The following is a 16468-nucleotide window of genomic DNA, read 5'->3' as shown; positions in this document are numbered from 1 at the left end:
GGCTTTTAGAACTATCTGGACGTGGCGCCCATGGAGGAAGCTTCTGACATTCCTCCCATGTTTCTCTGCTCTTTCCCTACTCTGACTTCAGAGTTGAATGGCTGCTTCTGGCTCTGCTGTGTGTGTGTCCTGAGCAATCTGTCTGTCCCTTTGATGATCATCACCTTAGGCCTTTTGTTGAACTTGTTCTGAGCAGGTGTGTCGCCATATATTGATTAGCTGGTAGAATGTCTAATGTCAAGGTTGACTAAGACATATAATTGTTCACCTTGTCTTTTTGTACATGTATAATGAGACCTAGAGAGAGATTGTTTTTTCTTCAAAGCACTCGACATAATACGGTATAATAGAATTACTTGTATTTCTTTGATATCCATCTTCCTCAAGGGGCGGCCAGGACCACAATGTCAGTTTCCTACTTATTTTGTCACCAATGTCTCTATGACTAAATTCTAGAATGTTCTTGGCTGGTAGTAAATATTTACTAAATTAGTGATGAGACTGGATACTCTGATGAGGACCATTAGACCCGAGTCTTAGAATGAACAATGCTCTCAATAACCTTTGTTATTGCCTCCAAATAAAATTGCATATATAGGGACATATAAACTTACAGAATTGGAAAAAAAATGCATATCATAGAAATTTAAAATTATGTCCCATTTTCTGACCACTCCTGATGTAGTGACTTAGTGAATTATTTTTATAAATGTGATCTTGAGATAATTATTATAGTTACATCTTCGTCAGTAAAGTGAGTCAGTATTACATAGAAATATTTTTAAGGACATGTTTCATTTTTAATGTATCAGGAGCATCAAAAAATTAAGGTGTCTTGGGTGTTTCTCAACCTCAGAGACTATAAATGAATGAATGAATCAGGCGATTTGGTCTCTCACTCAGAGTCAAGCTTCATACCTGGCTCTCCTGACTCTAATCCAGATTCTCAATGTCTTGAGGGCACATTCAAGGAGTCAGCATGCCACAAGCTCCTCTCTGAGCCCATGTGGATTATGAGCTCTTTCTGCATGAATCACACCTCCACCCTTCTTACATTGGATAACGTCCTAACCATTCTGCTATTCTCAGCGAAGATGTAACCACTTCCAGGAGCCCCTCCCAGATGCCTCTTTCCTTCCTTCTGGCTTATGTGCTTCCTGAGGGCAGGGACCTTGTCTGTGTTGTTCATTCCTTTATCCCAGGGTCTGACACACCAAATATGTGCGCGGAAAGTTCTCAAGTTTTTGAATTATTTAATTCTGTATGACCTACATAAGCACACATACAGCTGGCTATGATAAACGCTTGTTGAAAGTGGCCTGTTTTGCAACTATTTTTCTACCTGGGGGTCTCTTGTGCTTTCCCTACACTGCTAGAAAATGAGAAGAGAGGTAAGCAATCACAATATATTAACCCTTCTTTCAGGTCACTGTGTTTTTCTGGACACAGATGAAGGTCGGGAGAAGTTTTCCTGACTTAAATGGGCTTACCTGGACTTGAGCTCCGTGATTCCGTAGCTGGGTTATCGTTTCTCGTCTCCTAGAACTTTCTTCTGCCTGTGCTCAGTTTTCTCACTATCTCCTGTGAGGAGAGCTGAGATCACTCAAAACAAAATGTGTGGCAACGTGACCTTGCCACTGTTGTCTTTTCATTGTTTAATGGCCTTTCATTTAGACGTCTCTTGGTTCCTTACCCAACTCTGCAAACCACAGTCATGTGTTTAATCAATAACTAATTCAACAAATATATATTGAGTCCCAGCTGTATGCTGAGCCCTCCTCTATCACTGGTGCACAGCAGTGAACGAGACAGAAAACAAAACGTTGCTTTCATAGAGATTACATTTTAGTGCCTAAACATGTAATAGTTTGTAAAAATGTCTACGATTCATTATTGCAGTTGATGTAGCAGATATTGGTGTTCATCACCGTTCCTGTTTTCATTTCAACAATTTTTTCCCCCAGTTTTCCTCAGGTAGAGGGTAGTCTTCTGTTTTAAGAGAAAGTGAGCCGCTCCTCAGATCAGGGACTAAGCTCCGACTGTGTTCAGCTTGGTGGGGTGGATCCTGTCTCCCTGGTGACTGATTGGTTTGGAACTGGGCGTGTTACACTATTCAGCCAATGAGGAGAGGTCTACCGGGGGCGGCGGGGGGCTGTCTAGGAAGGCTTGTCTTATAAAAATGGGACAGGGAACATGGAGGCTTGTGTTTCCCCATCTACATATTGTCATTCCATTTGACATCTAGAACTGGGACAGATGTCACAGCCATCCTGGGACAGTGAGGGCAAGCCTCACAGAAGGTATCAGAACAGAAGGGAAGAAAGAAGCTATGCTCTTGGTGACGATGTTTGGCTGCTAAATTACTCACTCTGGGGCTTCCATACTGCAAACTCCTTATTTTGTAAGATGTATCCTTTTCTCTCCTTTTTTGTTGGCTTTCTGGTGTTTACAGACCAAACTGACCTCATGGATGCAGTAGGTTATACAGCTGTTTGCATCGTACCCAGTGTAGTGTAATAGGGATCAGGAACCATTTCCTATAAAGGGCCACATACAAGCAGTAAATACTTTTGGCTTCGTGGATCTCACGGTCTCTCTCACATCTACTCAATTCTGCTCTGGCAGCTGGAAGGCAGCCACAGATAACATGCAAATAGATAGGCATGACTGTGTTTCAACAAACTTTATTTACAAACTAAGACCTGGGTTGGGTATGGCCTGCAGACAATAGTTTCTCAAACACTGCAATAATGGAAAGCCATTGATTTTAGAGTTACACAAAATATGCCTGAATCCCAACTCTGTTATTCTTGCTATGATATCTATTTAAGCATATAAATTGTATATACTTAATTGTTTATATTATCCATCTTTGCCACTAGCATGTGAGAACCACAGGGAACGGTCTTGCTTCTCCTATACATGGCTGTACCCCAGTGCTCAGAAGAGTGTTGAATGACTTAATAATCACGTGTGATTGAGATTCTTCATTATGTTATGTTCCTGTAAGGAGAGAGGGAGGCACCTTATACATGTTACCACAGCACCTTGATCGGGACTTTCACACAAAAAGCTCTCCATGCAAGTCAGCTGGTTGCAGAATGAATACAATCTCCTTTCGCCTACGGTTGCAATGATCAAAATCTCAACCGTCGGCCAACAAGGTAAATGCTATTGGTAACTGCACTAGCACATTAGATATATTAACATAACATAACATAGCATAATATAACGACAAACATACCTTAACAGATGATGTACACAGGCATACATGCCTTGGAGAGCAGGGGCAATTTTGTATTACACATAGTACCTTGAAACTGTCTGGAATTCAGTAAGTGCCTGTTGAGGTTCAGTTTATTGACCCATTGACCAATGGTCAATACACTTAATTAACTTAAGAATCAAAAGATGAATTAAAATGAAATAGGCCTTAATTGAGTACCTGCCACAGGCCCAGACTTCTACTTGTGGGCATTTGGAACCTCTCCTCGCCTCCTCCTGAGGGATGCTTGTTAGTAGCATTTTAGCCACAGAATGATGGAAACTCTCTGTGAGTCATTGACACACAGGTCACAGTAGTGGAGCTGGTTTCCAGATCCTGGCCTTTCTCTCTAAAGCATGAGCTCTTGGTAGAAGAATACACTTCCTAATTATTGAGCTAATTTTCAAAGACCTGGGTTTCAAGGACGGGCACTCATCAAAACTGGTTTCAAGATTGTCATGCTAAGCAAAATAAGTCAGACAGAAAAAGGGGAGAACCATATGACTTCAGTCAGATGTGGGGTATAAAACTGAAAGCAACAAATGAATAAGACCATCAAACAAACAAAAACTCATAGAGACAGACAACAGTTTAGTGGTTACCAGAGGGTAAGGGGGAAGGGGGTGGTAGAAGAGGATAAAAGGCGTCAAGTATATGTTGATGTAAAGATAACTGACTGGGTGGTGAACCCACATGCAATATATAGATGATGTATTACAGAATTGTACACCTGAAACCTATGTAATTTTATTAACTGAGGTCACCCCAATAAATTTAGTAGACACAAAATAGAAACAAAAACAAAACAAAACAAAAAACCTGGTTTCTCCTGCTTCTCTCCAAGTTCCCCTTTTTACTTGGGAATTGCAGAACTCTGCAGTTAGTTCCAACCAGCCATCTCCCGGTGCTTCTCATTAGACCCTTCATAGACAGACCCCAAGTGGAAGGCAGGATTGACGGACTTCCATTTTTTTTTCTTTTTTTTTTTTCAATAAGAGCAAACCAACCAGCAAACTTCCTAGCTAAAATAAAGTCTACTTGTCACAGACAAAGGACTTATGGAAAACTCTTGCAGAGCAGAGGAAGGTTAATGGCTTTCTAAGTACTAATTCTTTGGTTACAGGACACGTTTCTAATTCCAGCCTTTTGTTGTGAGATCTGTGGATGGTTAGAAAATCAAGAGGTTCTTCTTGCATCTCGACAATGGCAGGAAACTGACACACACAAGTGCCCACTCAGATCGAGGCACTGGAGTAAGATTCCACTCACATGAAGTCATCCACACTTTCACACCCTTGGTTTATCCTTCTTTACTGAATTATTGTATCTTCCATTTTAGCAAGCAAAATCATAATCTTTGCTTCTCATCATTTCTTCCAACCACTGCTTATTTTTCTGCTTGGTCTTAGAGCAAAGGTCTTCAACAAATTTATGCATTGGATTCATTTTCTCTCTTTCTGGTCTCTCTGTATCTCACTGCCACTGTTGTCTGGAGCCAGCGTTGTGAAGGTCATTAATAATCTTCATCTGGCCAAGTCCAAAGGTCAATTCTCCAGCTCTCTTTGTGGTCAGCATAAGACACACTTAACCAGTGTTTCTTTCTAATATTCTTCACTTGCCTCTTTCTCTTCCTCCTCCTTCAGTGGCCACTTCTCTGTTTCCTTTTGCTTGGTTCCCTTCCTCTTATCCCCTTGAAAGAGGGCATATCTGACCCCCTTTCACCAACTTTTTGCTACCACTCAAGTCCCTCTAGTATGTCAAGATTCTTCCAGTCTCAGGATCTTTGCATTTCTCTCGGTTCTATAAATTCTCATCACGCCGACTTCCCCTCTGTAGAGCTCATACCCTTGCCTCATTCAGAGATTCTGTATCCTTAGAGACCTTCTTCAAGAGCTGTTTCAAAAACACATTCTCCCAAGGTAGCCTCTTATCACTTTCAGTCACTTTGCTCTGATTTATTTTTCTTCATAGCACTCGTTTCCATCTGAAATCATGTGGTTGGTTAGTTGGTTGGTTTGTTTACGATTTCTATGCACAGCTATTTGGCCAGTGCATGGACACGGATGTGACATATATTAGATGCTCAATAAACACTAGCTACGTTAATGAAGTTTTTGCCCGGAGTCCTTATTTTTGCATATCACTGCTGAACTTTCTAAGTTGTTCTTTCATATAATTGTTCTATAATGATAATAGTTAACCTTTATTACTTGTTTATTGTATGTTGGGCGTTGTGCTGAGGGTATTAATCAACATTATCTGGTGAGTGGGGTTTTACTATGCTCACCCTGGTTAAAGGAGATGAGAATATAATGCGCCATTGTTGGCATGGGAAAGCCCTTTGGAGACTTCTGTGGTCAGCCTGGCATCACAGGCTTTGTCTGCATACCTGAAGGAGCTGAGTGGCTGGTACATCCGCTCTGCTCATGCTGGGCCAGTGGTCAATAGTCCTGGTTACCTGTTGCCTGGCCTGAGCCAGGTGGTCAGCTCAGATGTGCTCTCTCTATGCTAGTGGGACACTGGCTATACTCCCCAGGGTCTCTCCCAGACAGCAGAGGCAATCTAGAGAGCTGGGACCCATATTCGGGGTTCTATGGCCCCCATTTCCTGATCATCTGGCAGCAAGCACAAATGGCGGCATGCAGGGGCTTCAGACTTTGTCTAACCTGTCCCCTAAGTGCACAGGTATTTTCACATGCATTACCTCATTAATCATAGTCAAACCTCACACCAGTCCTACGAATCAGGTACGGGGATTTCTAATTCACAGAAAAAAGGAACTGTGACCTGCTCACGGACATGAAATGAGAGTGGAGAGTCCATCCTCATGTGTCACCCCTGGCCTGGTTTCTCCCCCCTGCCATTGTGCATGCACACACACATGTACGCACTAAGTACAAACGTCGTTCTAGCCGTAATGACAATTTCTAAGGTCCTGACACTCCCCATGCCCTGCCTCAGGTCTGCACCTTCACTATTCCCTCACGTCCTCTCCCGAGAAACTAGCCCTCCTCTAAAAGCTAGCTTTCTCTGGCACCTTCTCTGACTACGGAATCTCTGTTCCTACACAACCTTCCATTTCCACTATTATAACGCTATTGCTCAGATCTCTTTTTGTTGTGAAAGACGGAAACCCTATCCCAATGAGTTTAGGAGAAAGGCCCTAGGCTTCTGCTGGCTTCAGGCACTGCTTGATCAGGGGCTCAAATGATGGCAGTGCACGGTTCCTCTGTCTCTCTCTGCCCCTGTGACAACGCTTCCCTGTGTGTATATGCTCCATTGTCACACAGGCTGTCTCTCTGTAGAAGGAAAGACTACCGCCAACAGTCCTCGGTCTCCACAGCTGACAATCCTAGAGGAATCTCGACAGACAGATTCAGGAAAAAAGCAATGTGCACATGCAGAAACCAAATGTATTCTGGTTCCTGCTGTTCACGTGTGAACCCTGGGAGCAGGGCTGGTCAGAGCCATCCAGACTTCACGCACTGATGAAGGTTTTAGGAAAAATGCTGAGCAACACGATATGCCCACAGCACACAATTATCCCACATCTTTGTTGCCTTTTTTTTTTTTTTAATGTCTATTTCCCTAACATTTTCTATGTTAGTTCTATGAGGGAAAAAGGACTGGAGGTCTTGCTTATCCCTCTATTAACAAATGCTGAGCACACTGCCCAACTCACATTGGAAACTTAATGAATATTTCAAAATGAATAAATGAAATCAATTATGATAATGTACTCAGTTGATTTTTCTTTTTCTTTCTGTTTTTAATGAAATTTTATTGGGATGACAATTGTTAGCAAAGTTGCATAGATTTCAGGTGTACAATTCTGTAATACATCATCTATATATCACCTTGTGTGTTCACCACCCAGAGTCAGTTCTCCTTCCATCACCATATATTTGATCCCCTTTACCCTCATCTCCCACTCATTGCAGATTTATTTACGGTGGCCAAGACATGATTTTTCTTGATTACAAAACCCTTGTGTTGTGCTGACATTAACAGAAACTGGGTCTTGGACACTCGCGTTCCAGCTGACAAGCCAGCTCTAAGTCTCCTGCTTGTGTGGAGTTACCTGATGCCTAATATTAGACCCGCTTGTTGAGACTTGCTTCCACTTCTATTACGCAACACAGATTCTAATTAGCTCCACCTTCCTACCTCCCGCCCCAACCCCCTGGCTTCCTCAGATTGCTTCTGACAGCTACAAAGATTACCTTCTTTGACTCAGTTATTCTCTGGGTATTAGGATAGAAGACAGAAAAAAAAAAGAGAGAGAGAGAGAAAAGAAAAGAGAGCAACAACAACGATAACAAAAACAAAATTACATTCCTATGTCCTTTACAGCTTACAAAGCAGTTTTCTATAGCCGATCTAATTTAATATTTACTGTGAATATTGTAATTGTATTACCAGTTTAGACATAAGGAAAGTGAAACTAGGCTGTCTTATTACCAACCCATTCCCTGCCGTGGTGCTCATCCTGCCTGTTTTCACCATCAGCCCGTGATATTCCTAGAGTAGAAAGATTTGGACGAGACTTCAATGATTATAAGAAAAAATCCTACCCCCTTTTATAACAACCATCTGGTGAGGCAAACATTGTTTAATTACTTAAGATAATAAAACTGAGAGATGGAGAGGATAAGAGAGTTGCCTTAGGGATCTGCCAGACCTTAGCCTTAGCTTTGAGTTATAACTTGCCAAGCTGCTCTCCTTGAGTTTCTGTGGCACAAGGCCTGTCTCCTCGGGGTCCGGCCCATCACCTTTCCACAGGCGCCTCCCAGGGCTTGTTCACTACATTCAGCATATTTCACACTCTTATTGTTTCAAGGGAGTGTTCTGGTGACATGGAGGTGACCTCAGATGTTGAAGAAGCCTGATTACCCCATTCTCCAGCGATCTCGAGATGACTTAGGAGTTGGCTCATTGGAAATGGGCCGTGCTGGTTACACGTGCCAGGAGGGCTGGTGCCTGTGCCAGCAAGCCCTAGCTTGCCAAGGTTGGCACCATAAGTGGCCTCGTGATGGTGAGCACTCCTCACCGTGATGGAGAAATGCACTCCTCAGAATTTCAGTGTCTGGGTATAGACTAAAGACCTGACAGTGTACCTGCTCGAGTGCACCCTGATTATAGAAACTCAAGAAAGTTTAAGACACTTACCCACAATCTTATATTTATGAGGACAGAGTGGGGGTTCAAACCTGGATAGTTCTAACTCTGGAGTCTCTGCTTTTGCCCATACACAATGCACATTAGCCTGAGGATGCTAAATAATGAAAACCACACCTGAATCTAGGATGTTTCTCGTACGAAATATTCCTTGTAGCAACTGAAAAACCTTAGTTAGTTGCTTGTACCGTGTGAAGCCGTATCTCTTTGGTGGGGTGGGGGCAAGGGGTTATCAGGGCTGCCATTGTTCCTCCAAGAGTGGCCTTCAGACACATGTAGATATGATTTATTCCCTGTGGTCAGAACAATGCTAGCGAGTTTTCTAGTTGACCTCGCAGCCAGTAATTTCCTGACTCACAAACCCCTTGGGCCTGGGCCATTCAGACCAGCCTCAGGTGGCCCCTGGGATAGAAAGATGCCTGCTTGCTTGGAAATATGTCCTTCCAAGCAGGAATTGTGAAAGAAAGTGCTGGTGCCAGGAATTAAGGAAGAGGAGGAAAAAGGCTTTCCTCTGTGCTCAGTGTGTTTTCCAGAGTGTGTGGGTCGTTCAGTCCCAGGGGATGTGTTGCTGGCGTGGCCTGTGTACCGAACTGCGGCTGGAGTGGGGGAAATGCTCCAAAGGTTTAGAGAAACAGGATCTGCCCCAGCTTTGTTTTCAGGAGATGGGCATGTGGAGAGCGTATCTGGCCTAGAGTCAGACAGGCACAGAGCTTCGTGTGTTTGCCTCTGCCACAAAAACTCTCTGTAAACTGTCCATTCCCAGTGGGAATGGTATGGAGACATGGCATTTTCTTGGACAATGGAGATAAAAATACCAAGCTTCCAGGATCATTGAATGATTAAACAGCAAACAAAGTAGGCAAGCCTCGTTCCCTCTACACAAATAGAAAACTCAGGAAAACATGAGAAAGATAAGATCTACACTCCTGAAATCAGAATGAACAACTGAAGGTGTTTAATTTGGACTAAGCTGTGCAGCTTAAACTCCTGGTTGTCTAGGGAAATAGAGGTGAAAGGTGGGGCTCAGAACAGCGAAAGAAATCAAGAAAAACTTCAGGGGATACTGTGGAACTGACGGGAGAAATAAAAGCATCAGATGACGATATTTTCAGCCATTTGTATTAAGTAAATTTCACATATATCCCATACCCCTCATAAAACTTGTGCAGTGAGTTTCACTCTACTTCATGTTGTTGCCACAGTTTCCAGAAGGTAAAAATCTCTGTCTCTTACAGTGTGACTCACAGATCTTCCATCAAAGTCACCTGGGTTGCTTGTTAACAGGGGATCTTGCATCCCCTCCAGTCCCACTGAATCATTTTCTCTTGGGATGAAACCGGGAATTTGCATCTTTGTAAGTTCCCTAGGCGATTCTTACACAGTATAGTTAGAGAACCACTGTCTGCGTTATTACCTGTACATCGGGATTGCCTGAGGACCTTGAAACATACTCATGCCCGTGTGGACTCCAGAGATAATGATTAAATGATCATTAAATTGGGGGTGGGCGTTGAAATTTGTAAAGGCTCTACAGGACATTCCAGTATTCAGCCCAGTTGGAAACCCACACCTAGGGTCCTCTTACATTTGTGACAGTTATTCCAATCCAGGGAAGGTTGCCAGATAAAATGCACTCAGTTAAATTTGCATTTCAGATAAAAAAATGAATACTTTTTAAAACACTATATATGTGTCACCCTTATTATACTGAGCATATTCATACTCAAAAAGGTATTTGATAAATCTGGCAATTCTTAACTCCAGAGCTGGTGTTGCTGATACTAACGCCCGTGCCTTTTGTGCTGGGGTGTTTCCCTTTCTGAGTTTTAAAGGATCGGTGAAATTCACATAGGGCAGACACGTTACCAAAACCGTCAGGCACAGACACCTCCCAATCAAAGTAAATTAATATAGATACACAAATACTGCTGGAAACGTTATATGTAAAGGGAGAATCCATTGATAAGTCAAGCCTTACCTCCTGTATTCATTGTCTACTTGCTGCTATAACAAATGATCAGAAACTTAGCAGCTTAAAACACTTATTTATTATCTTTCAGTTCTGGGTGAGAAGTCTGACACAGTTCTCACTGAGATAAAGTCAAGATGTCTGGGTGTCCTTGGCGAGAATCTGTTTCCTTGAACTTTCCAGTTCCTAAAGGTTACCCACAGTCCAGGTCTCATGGCAGTCTCTTTCTGTCTTTAAAGCTCGTAATGTTACAGCTCTCTGACCATTCTGTAGTCCGTCTCTCTCTGACCACAGCTGGGAAAAGTTCTCCCCTATTAAGAATTAGATTTAGTTTGCCGGGAAAATCATGATACTCTCCTTATCTCAAGATCCTAATTTATTCACATTTTTAATGTCCTTTTTGTCGTGTAAAGAAATGTGTTCACCGGTTCTGGGTATTAAAGCATAAATAAACCTTTGGGGCATGTTATTCTTCCTATCACACCTCCTAGTTTATTTCTTTCACGAATTAGATTTTTTAAAAGCTGATTCTCTGAAAACAATGCAAACTTATCTAATGTGATACAAATAAATATCCTTGTATAACATACTACATTATGTCCAAAAGCTGTCACTAAACTTTTCATGTTTTTATCAGAATCAGTGGGAAAGAGGTTTAAAGGGAAAGTTGGAAAGATGACTATTTATTCTCCTCAACAAACACTTACACGGCGCTCACCCTGTGTCAGGTGTTATTCTGAGCACTTCAAAGATGTTGTGGGGACAGAGCCCCAAAAAGCAGTTTCCAGGCTCTCGGCCTCACATAGAAGGGTGCTGGCTCAGGTAGTAAATGGCCATCGACTGTGATCAAATGGCCAGCAGCTGTGGCTAGTTGGCCGTCAGCTGTAACCAGTGAGCCATTAGCCATGAATATAACTGCCGTGGCTGGGCTAGCAAAGAGAGGAGGAAGAGAAAAAAGGGGGAGCTAGCAAGAAGATGGTGGCTGAGTCTGCAAGCGGCGGGTTGAGAATTGTGTTGCTCCTGGTTCCTGTGTCTCCAGCCCAGCCGCCAGTGAGAGTATAGTGGTGTGACTCCCCTACCTATGGCTCCGTGGGTGTTCCTTTTTGGCCTCACCATGTCCTGCGTTCTTGTGTGGGGAGCGGGACCAGAGGCCCTGCCTGCCGCCCCGCACGACACTTGGCGAAGTCGGCAGGATCCCCTGCACGACACATGGCGCAGCGAGCAGGGTATGGTGCTGGCCAAAGCTCTCCAAAGGACGGTGGAGCAGTTTGTGCATATGAACACTCAGTCTCAGGAAGACCAGGAGGAGCAGCTGCTGGAGAGCTGGATCCCCGTGGAGGGGTGGGAAGACGTGGACGTTTCCCCAACCAGCAGAGGCCGGAGAAAGCGAAGGTCCTTGCAGCCCGGTGGGCTGGGAAGTGCTTGCTGAGGCAGCCCGGATGCAGGACTTGTAGTTCCAGGAGGAAACACTTGCTGAGTCCTCCTTGGGAGCGGAGGGTGAGGTCAAGGTCGTCCCTCACCCCCAGGACAGCCCTGGTGAATGACTATGGACTATGGGGAATTGCCTTCCATCCCTAATTTAATGGACAGCTTGACTGTTTGGGAACATACCACCATGTAGTGGAACTGGTGGATGTTTGCTTTTGTGTCTTGACCGGCCACCATTGAGAATATGTAAGCATCTTGACTGTGAGTCCAGTACGGTACCCTGAGAGGCCCAGAGAGAGTGGCAGTGCCCTGAGAGCCCTGGCTGAGTCCAGGAAGTCTGGCTGTGTCCAGAGAGAGTGGCGGTGCCCTGAGAGGCCCTGGCTGTGTCCAGGAAGCCGGGCTGTGCCCAGAGAGAGTGGCCAGAGAGAGTGGCGGTGCCCTGAGAGGCCCTGGCTGTGTCCAGGAAGCCGGGCTGTGTCCAGAGAGAGTGGTGGTGCCCTGAGAGGCCCTGGCTGTGTCCAGGAAGCCGGGCTGTGCCCAGAGAGAGTGGCGGTGCCCTGAGAGGCCCTGGCTGTGTCCAGGAAGCCGGGCTGTGCCCAGAGAGAGTGGCGGTGCCCTGAGAGGCCCTGGCTGTGTCCAGGAAGCCGGGCTGTGCCCAGAGAGAGAGTGGCGGTGCCCTGAGAGGCCCTGGCTGTGTCCAGGAAGCCGGGCTGTGCCGAGAGAGAGAGTGGCGGTGCCCTGAGAGGCCCTCGTGTGCCCGGGTAGACTAGTGGTACCCTAAGAAGTCCAGGAAGTCTGGCTGTGCCCAGGAGTACTGGTGGTGCCCTGAGAAACCCTGGCTGTGCCCGGGGAGACTAGTGGTACCCTAAGAAGTCCAGGAAGTCTGGCTGTGCCCAGGAGTACTGGTGGTGCCCTGAGAAACCCTGGCTGTGCCCGGGGAGACTAGTGGTACCCTAAGAAGTCCAGGAAGTCTGGCTGTGCCCAGGAGTACTGGTGGTGCCCTGAGAAACCCTGACTGTATCCGGGGAGACTGGTGGTACCCTAAGAAGCCCAGGAAGTCTGGCTGTGCCCAGAAGTACTGGTGGTGCCCTGAGAAACCCTGGCTGTGACCAGAGAGCTTGGCTGTGTCCAGGAAATAGCATTCACCTCCAGGTTCCTCGCACAGGGCCCCTCGCGGAAGACGCTTGTCGCGTAGATTGTGAGGCGAGAGCCTGTAGGGGTGGAGTGTGGGGACAGAGCCCCAAAAAGCAGTTTCCAGGCTCTCGGCCTCACATAGAAGGGTGCTGGCTCAGGTAGTAAATGGCCATCGACTGTGATCAAATGGCCAGCAGCTGTGGCTAGTTGGCCGTCAGCTGTAACCAGTGAGCCATTAGCCATGAATATAACTGCCGTGGCTAGGCTAGGAGAAGAGGCTAGCAGAGAAGAAAAAAGAGAGAAGGGGGGAGCTAGCAAGAAGATGGTGGCTGAGTCTGCAAGCGGCGGGTTGAGAATTGTGTTGCTCCTGGTTCCTGTGTCTCCAACCCAGCCGCCAGTGAGACTATAGTGGTGTGACTCCCCTACCTATGGCTCCGTGGGTGTTCCTTTTTGGCCTCACCATGTCCTGCGTTCTTGTGTGGGGGGCGGGACCGGAGACCCCGCCGGACGCCCCGCATGACACTTGGCGAAGTCGGCAGGATCCCCTGCACTACAGATGTTAACTCATTTATTCCTCATGTCACGTCCCAATGAACGAAGTGATAGTGTTCTTCCCATTTTACAGATGAGAAATTAGGTCTAGAGAAGTTTATAACTTACCCAAGTTTATCAACTAGAAAGTGGTGGGCCGATTCCCGCAACAGCATTTCAGATATTCTTCTCTCCTTTAAGCTTTTGTTATACTTACTTTCTCCAGTGACAAAATGACCAAGATTCAATGAGTACTCAACCATAGGTTAGCATTTAGAAATTTCTGCAACCTTTAGTTTGAAAACTATGAACTTGAGTAAATGACGATCAGCATTTCTTAAAAACTACTTAGTAAGGGGAACGTGAAGCTGAAGAAACCTTGGGTCGTGGTTTAACTAAACATTTAATTTACTTTAGGATTTGGTTTAGGTTATCGGACTATCATTAGATGGGACTCAGTGAGTCTACGCAATAAGTATGTCAGGACCATGAAGGCTCAGCTAAAACCCAAAGCCACCGCCTCAGAGAGTTAGGGACCAGGGTGTGAGCTTTGAGGTCCCAGGTGATTATGAGCTCAATAAAAATGGTTAGGTTTGTGAGATTTCTGTTCAGAGGGGTTGATGTTTGGAAAGGCAGTAAAGCCAAAGTCCAATATTAACCTCATCTTTGCTCTTCAGAAACTCCCAGCGGAAGTTCTATTATTTTCCCAGCACTTGTCTATGTAAGTGCAATATACATTTCCAAAGCCTATTTATGTTTCTACTTATTGCACTGTGTGCATTTAGGCAAGCCATCAAAAATCCGTTTTGGAACAGGTGTTCCAAGTCAAATGCATACCCTCCAATGTCATTCTTGTTGGAAAGACATTGATGAAAAGAAAATAAAAGCAGAAAAACAAACACCCCTGGATCAATGTCTACCTGCCAAGTCTTCTTCATCATTATAGAAGCACCTGGAATTTATTCAGGTGAAGAAAACCCAATGAGTAATGAGTTCTATAATTAAAATAAAGGTGTTGTTTCTCTTTCTGTTTCATTGCTTATCATCTGAATGTTTGCGGTATATTCCATTTACCCCTCTGGATTCACTTTCCACCTTGCCCACTCTGGGAAGTATCCTAGAAGACTGTCTCGTATAAACTGCATCAGATGGGCTTCTTATCCTCTGGCTTCTCATTGGGTTTGGTCAATGGGATGCATCAGCAAGAAAATGGAGGTAAAAGGAAAACGAGGTATGTGGTGGGGGGGGTATTTATTCCTGTGGTTTCCTCTTGGTCCAGCAGCAGCTCAATAATGATCATGTTCCTCTTTGAAATACAGCATCTCCTGTGGGAGTCCCTCTCCTATAGCCTTAGCTTTCACTGGGTTCCCATAACTGCCTTCCTCTCCTTCTCGCTAGGTGTGACCTGGATTACCTATTCTCACTGAAGTTATTCGAGGTGCAAGAGATGGAGTACAGAACAAAAGAGGGGCAAAAAATCCCTCCTTCATTGAGTTTATAATCTAATGGGAAAAAGACAGATGATAAACAAATTAAAAATAAAATATGCCAGATGGTGACCGATGTTATGAAGAAAAATAAAGTAGGGAAGTGGAATTGTGAGTGCTGAGGCAGGGAAGGTATGCCTATTTGCAAAAGGTGTTTGGGGAGGCACGAGTGACATTTGGGTAAAGACTTGAAAGAGGTGAAGAAGCAGCTATGAAAATATGGGAGATAACAGCAGTCCTCGGAGAGGGGAGAGTATATGAGAAACACAAAGACAAGATCATTCTTGGAATGTCCAAAACACAGCAAGGGGTCAGTGTGGCTGGAGGAGAGTGAAGGAGGGGACAGTGGAGATCAGAAAGTCGTTGGGGGCATTTCATGTAGGGACTTACAGATCATTCTAAGAAATGTGGCTTTTATCTTGAAGGATGGGAACCTTTTGGAGGAGTTGTGCTGAAGAGTTATGTGATCTGACTTACTATTTAAAACAGTCACTCTCACTTTTATCTATAGAACGTTTTTCATTCATGTGTAAAGAAAGATGAACTATTAAGAGTTATTGCAATAATCCAGAGAGAGACCATGAAGGTTTGGGTCAAGGTGTGGCTGGTGAAAAATGGTTAGAATCTGGATTTATGAAGAAGGAGTATTCAACAGAATTTTTATATTAGTCAAGTTTCTCCAGAGAAACAGAACCAAGGGTTCTCCCTCTCTCTCTGTCTCTCTCTGTCTCTCTCTGCCTCTCTCTCTCTCTCTCTCTCTCTCTCTCTCTCTCTCTCTCTCTCTCTCTCTCTCTCTCTCATCTATTTCTCTATCTATCTATCTATCTATCTATCTATCTATCTATCTATCTATCTATCTATCTATCTATCGTCTATCTATCGAGAGATTTATTATGAAGAATCGGCCCATGTGATTATGGAGGCTAAGAAGTCCTGTGATCTGCCATCTGCAAGATGGAGGACCAGGAGCACAGGTGGCACAGTTGCAATCCGAGTCTAAAGGCCTGAGAACCAGAAGAGCGGATGATGCAGTTTTCTGTCCAAGTGTAGGAGGAGGCTGATGTCCCAACTCAAAAAAAAGTAAGGCAGAAAGTATCTGAAGGATGAAACAAAAGAGTTAAGAATGGCTCTAAAATTTTTGACCTGGCCAATTGGGAAAATAAAGTCACTATTATTTGAAATGAAGAGATTTTAGTTGGCACAGATGAGGTGGGGGTAGGAAATAGCAGGGAGTAAGTTTTAGATGTCAGGTTAGAAATGTCTCTTACTCCTCCAAGTGGAGATGTCAAGGAGGCAGTTGAAGCTACAAGTCAGGGTTCAAGAGTCCTGGCTAGAGATGCACATCTGAGATTTGCCAGAGCAGGGATGGTATTATGACACCATGCATCTGGATGGTATCCCTTAGCAAACAAGTACAGATGAAGACAGCACAAGGCCTGAGGCTTGTTTAGATGCCTTGGGAATGAGGACAAACAA

This window comes from Rhinolophus ferrumequinum, chromosome 5, assembly GCF_004115265.2.
Source record: "Rhinolophus ferrumequinum isolate MPI-CBG mRhiFer1 chromosome 5, mRhiFer1_v1.p, whole genome shotgun sequence".
Taxonomy (NCBI): domain Eukaryota; kingdom Metazoa; phylum Chordata; class Mammalia; order Chiroptera; family Rhinolophidae; genus Rhinolophus; species Rhinolophus ferrumequinum.
The sequence above is the reverse complement of the archived record's forward strand: the minus strand, read 5'-3'. Positions refer to the sequence as shown.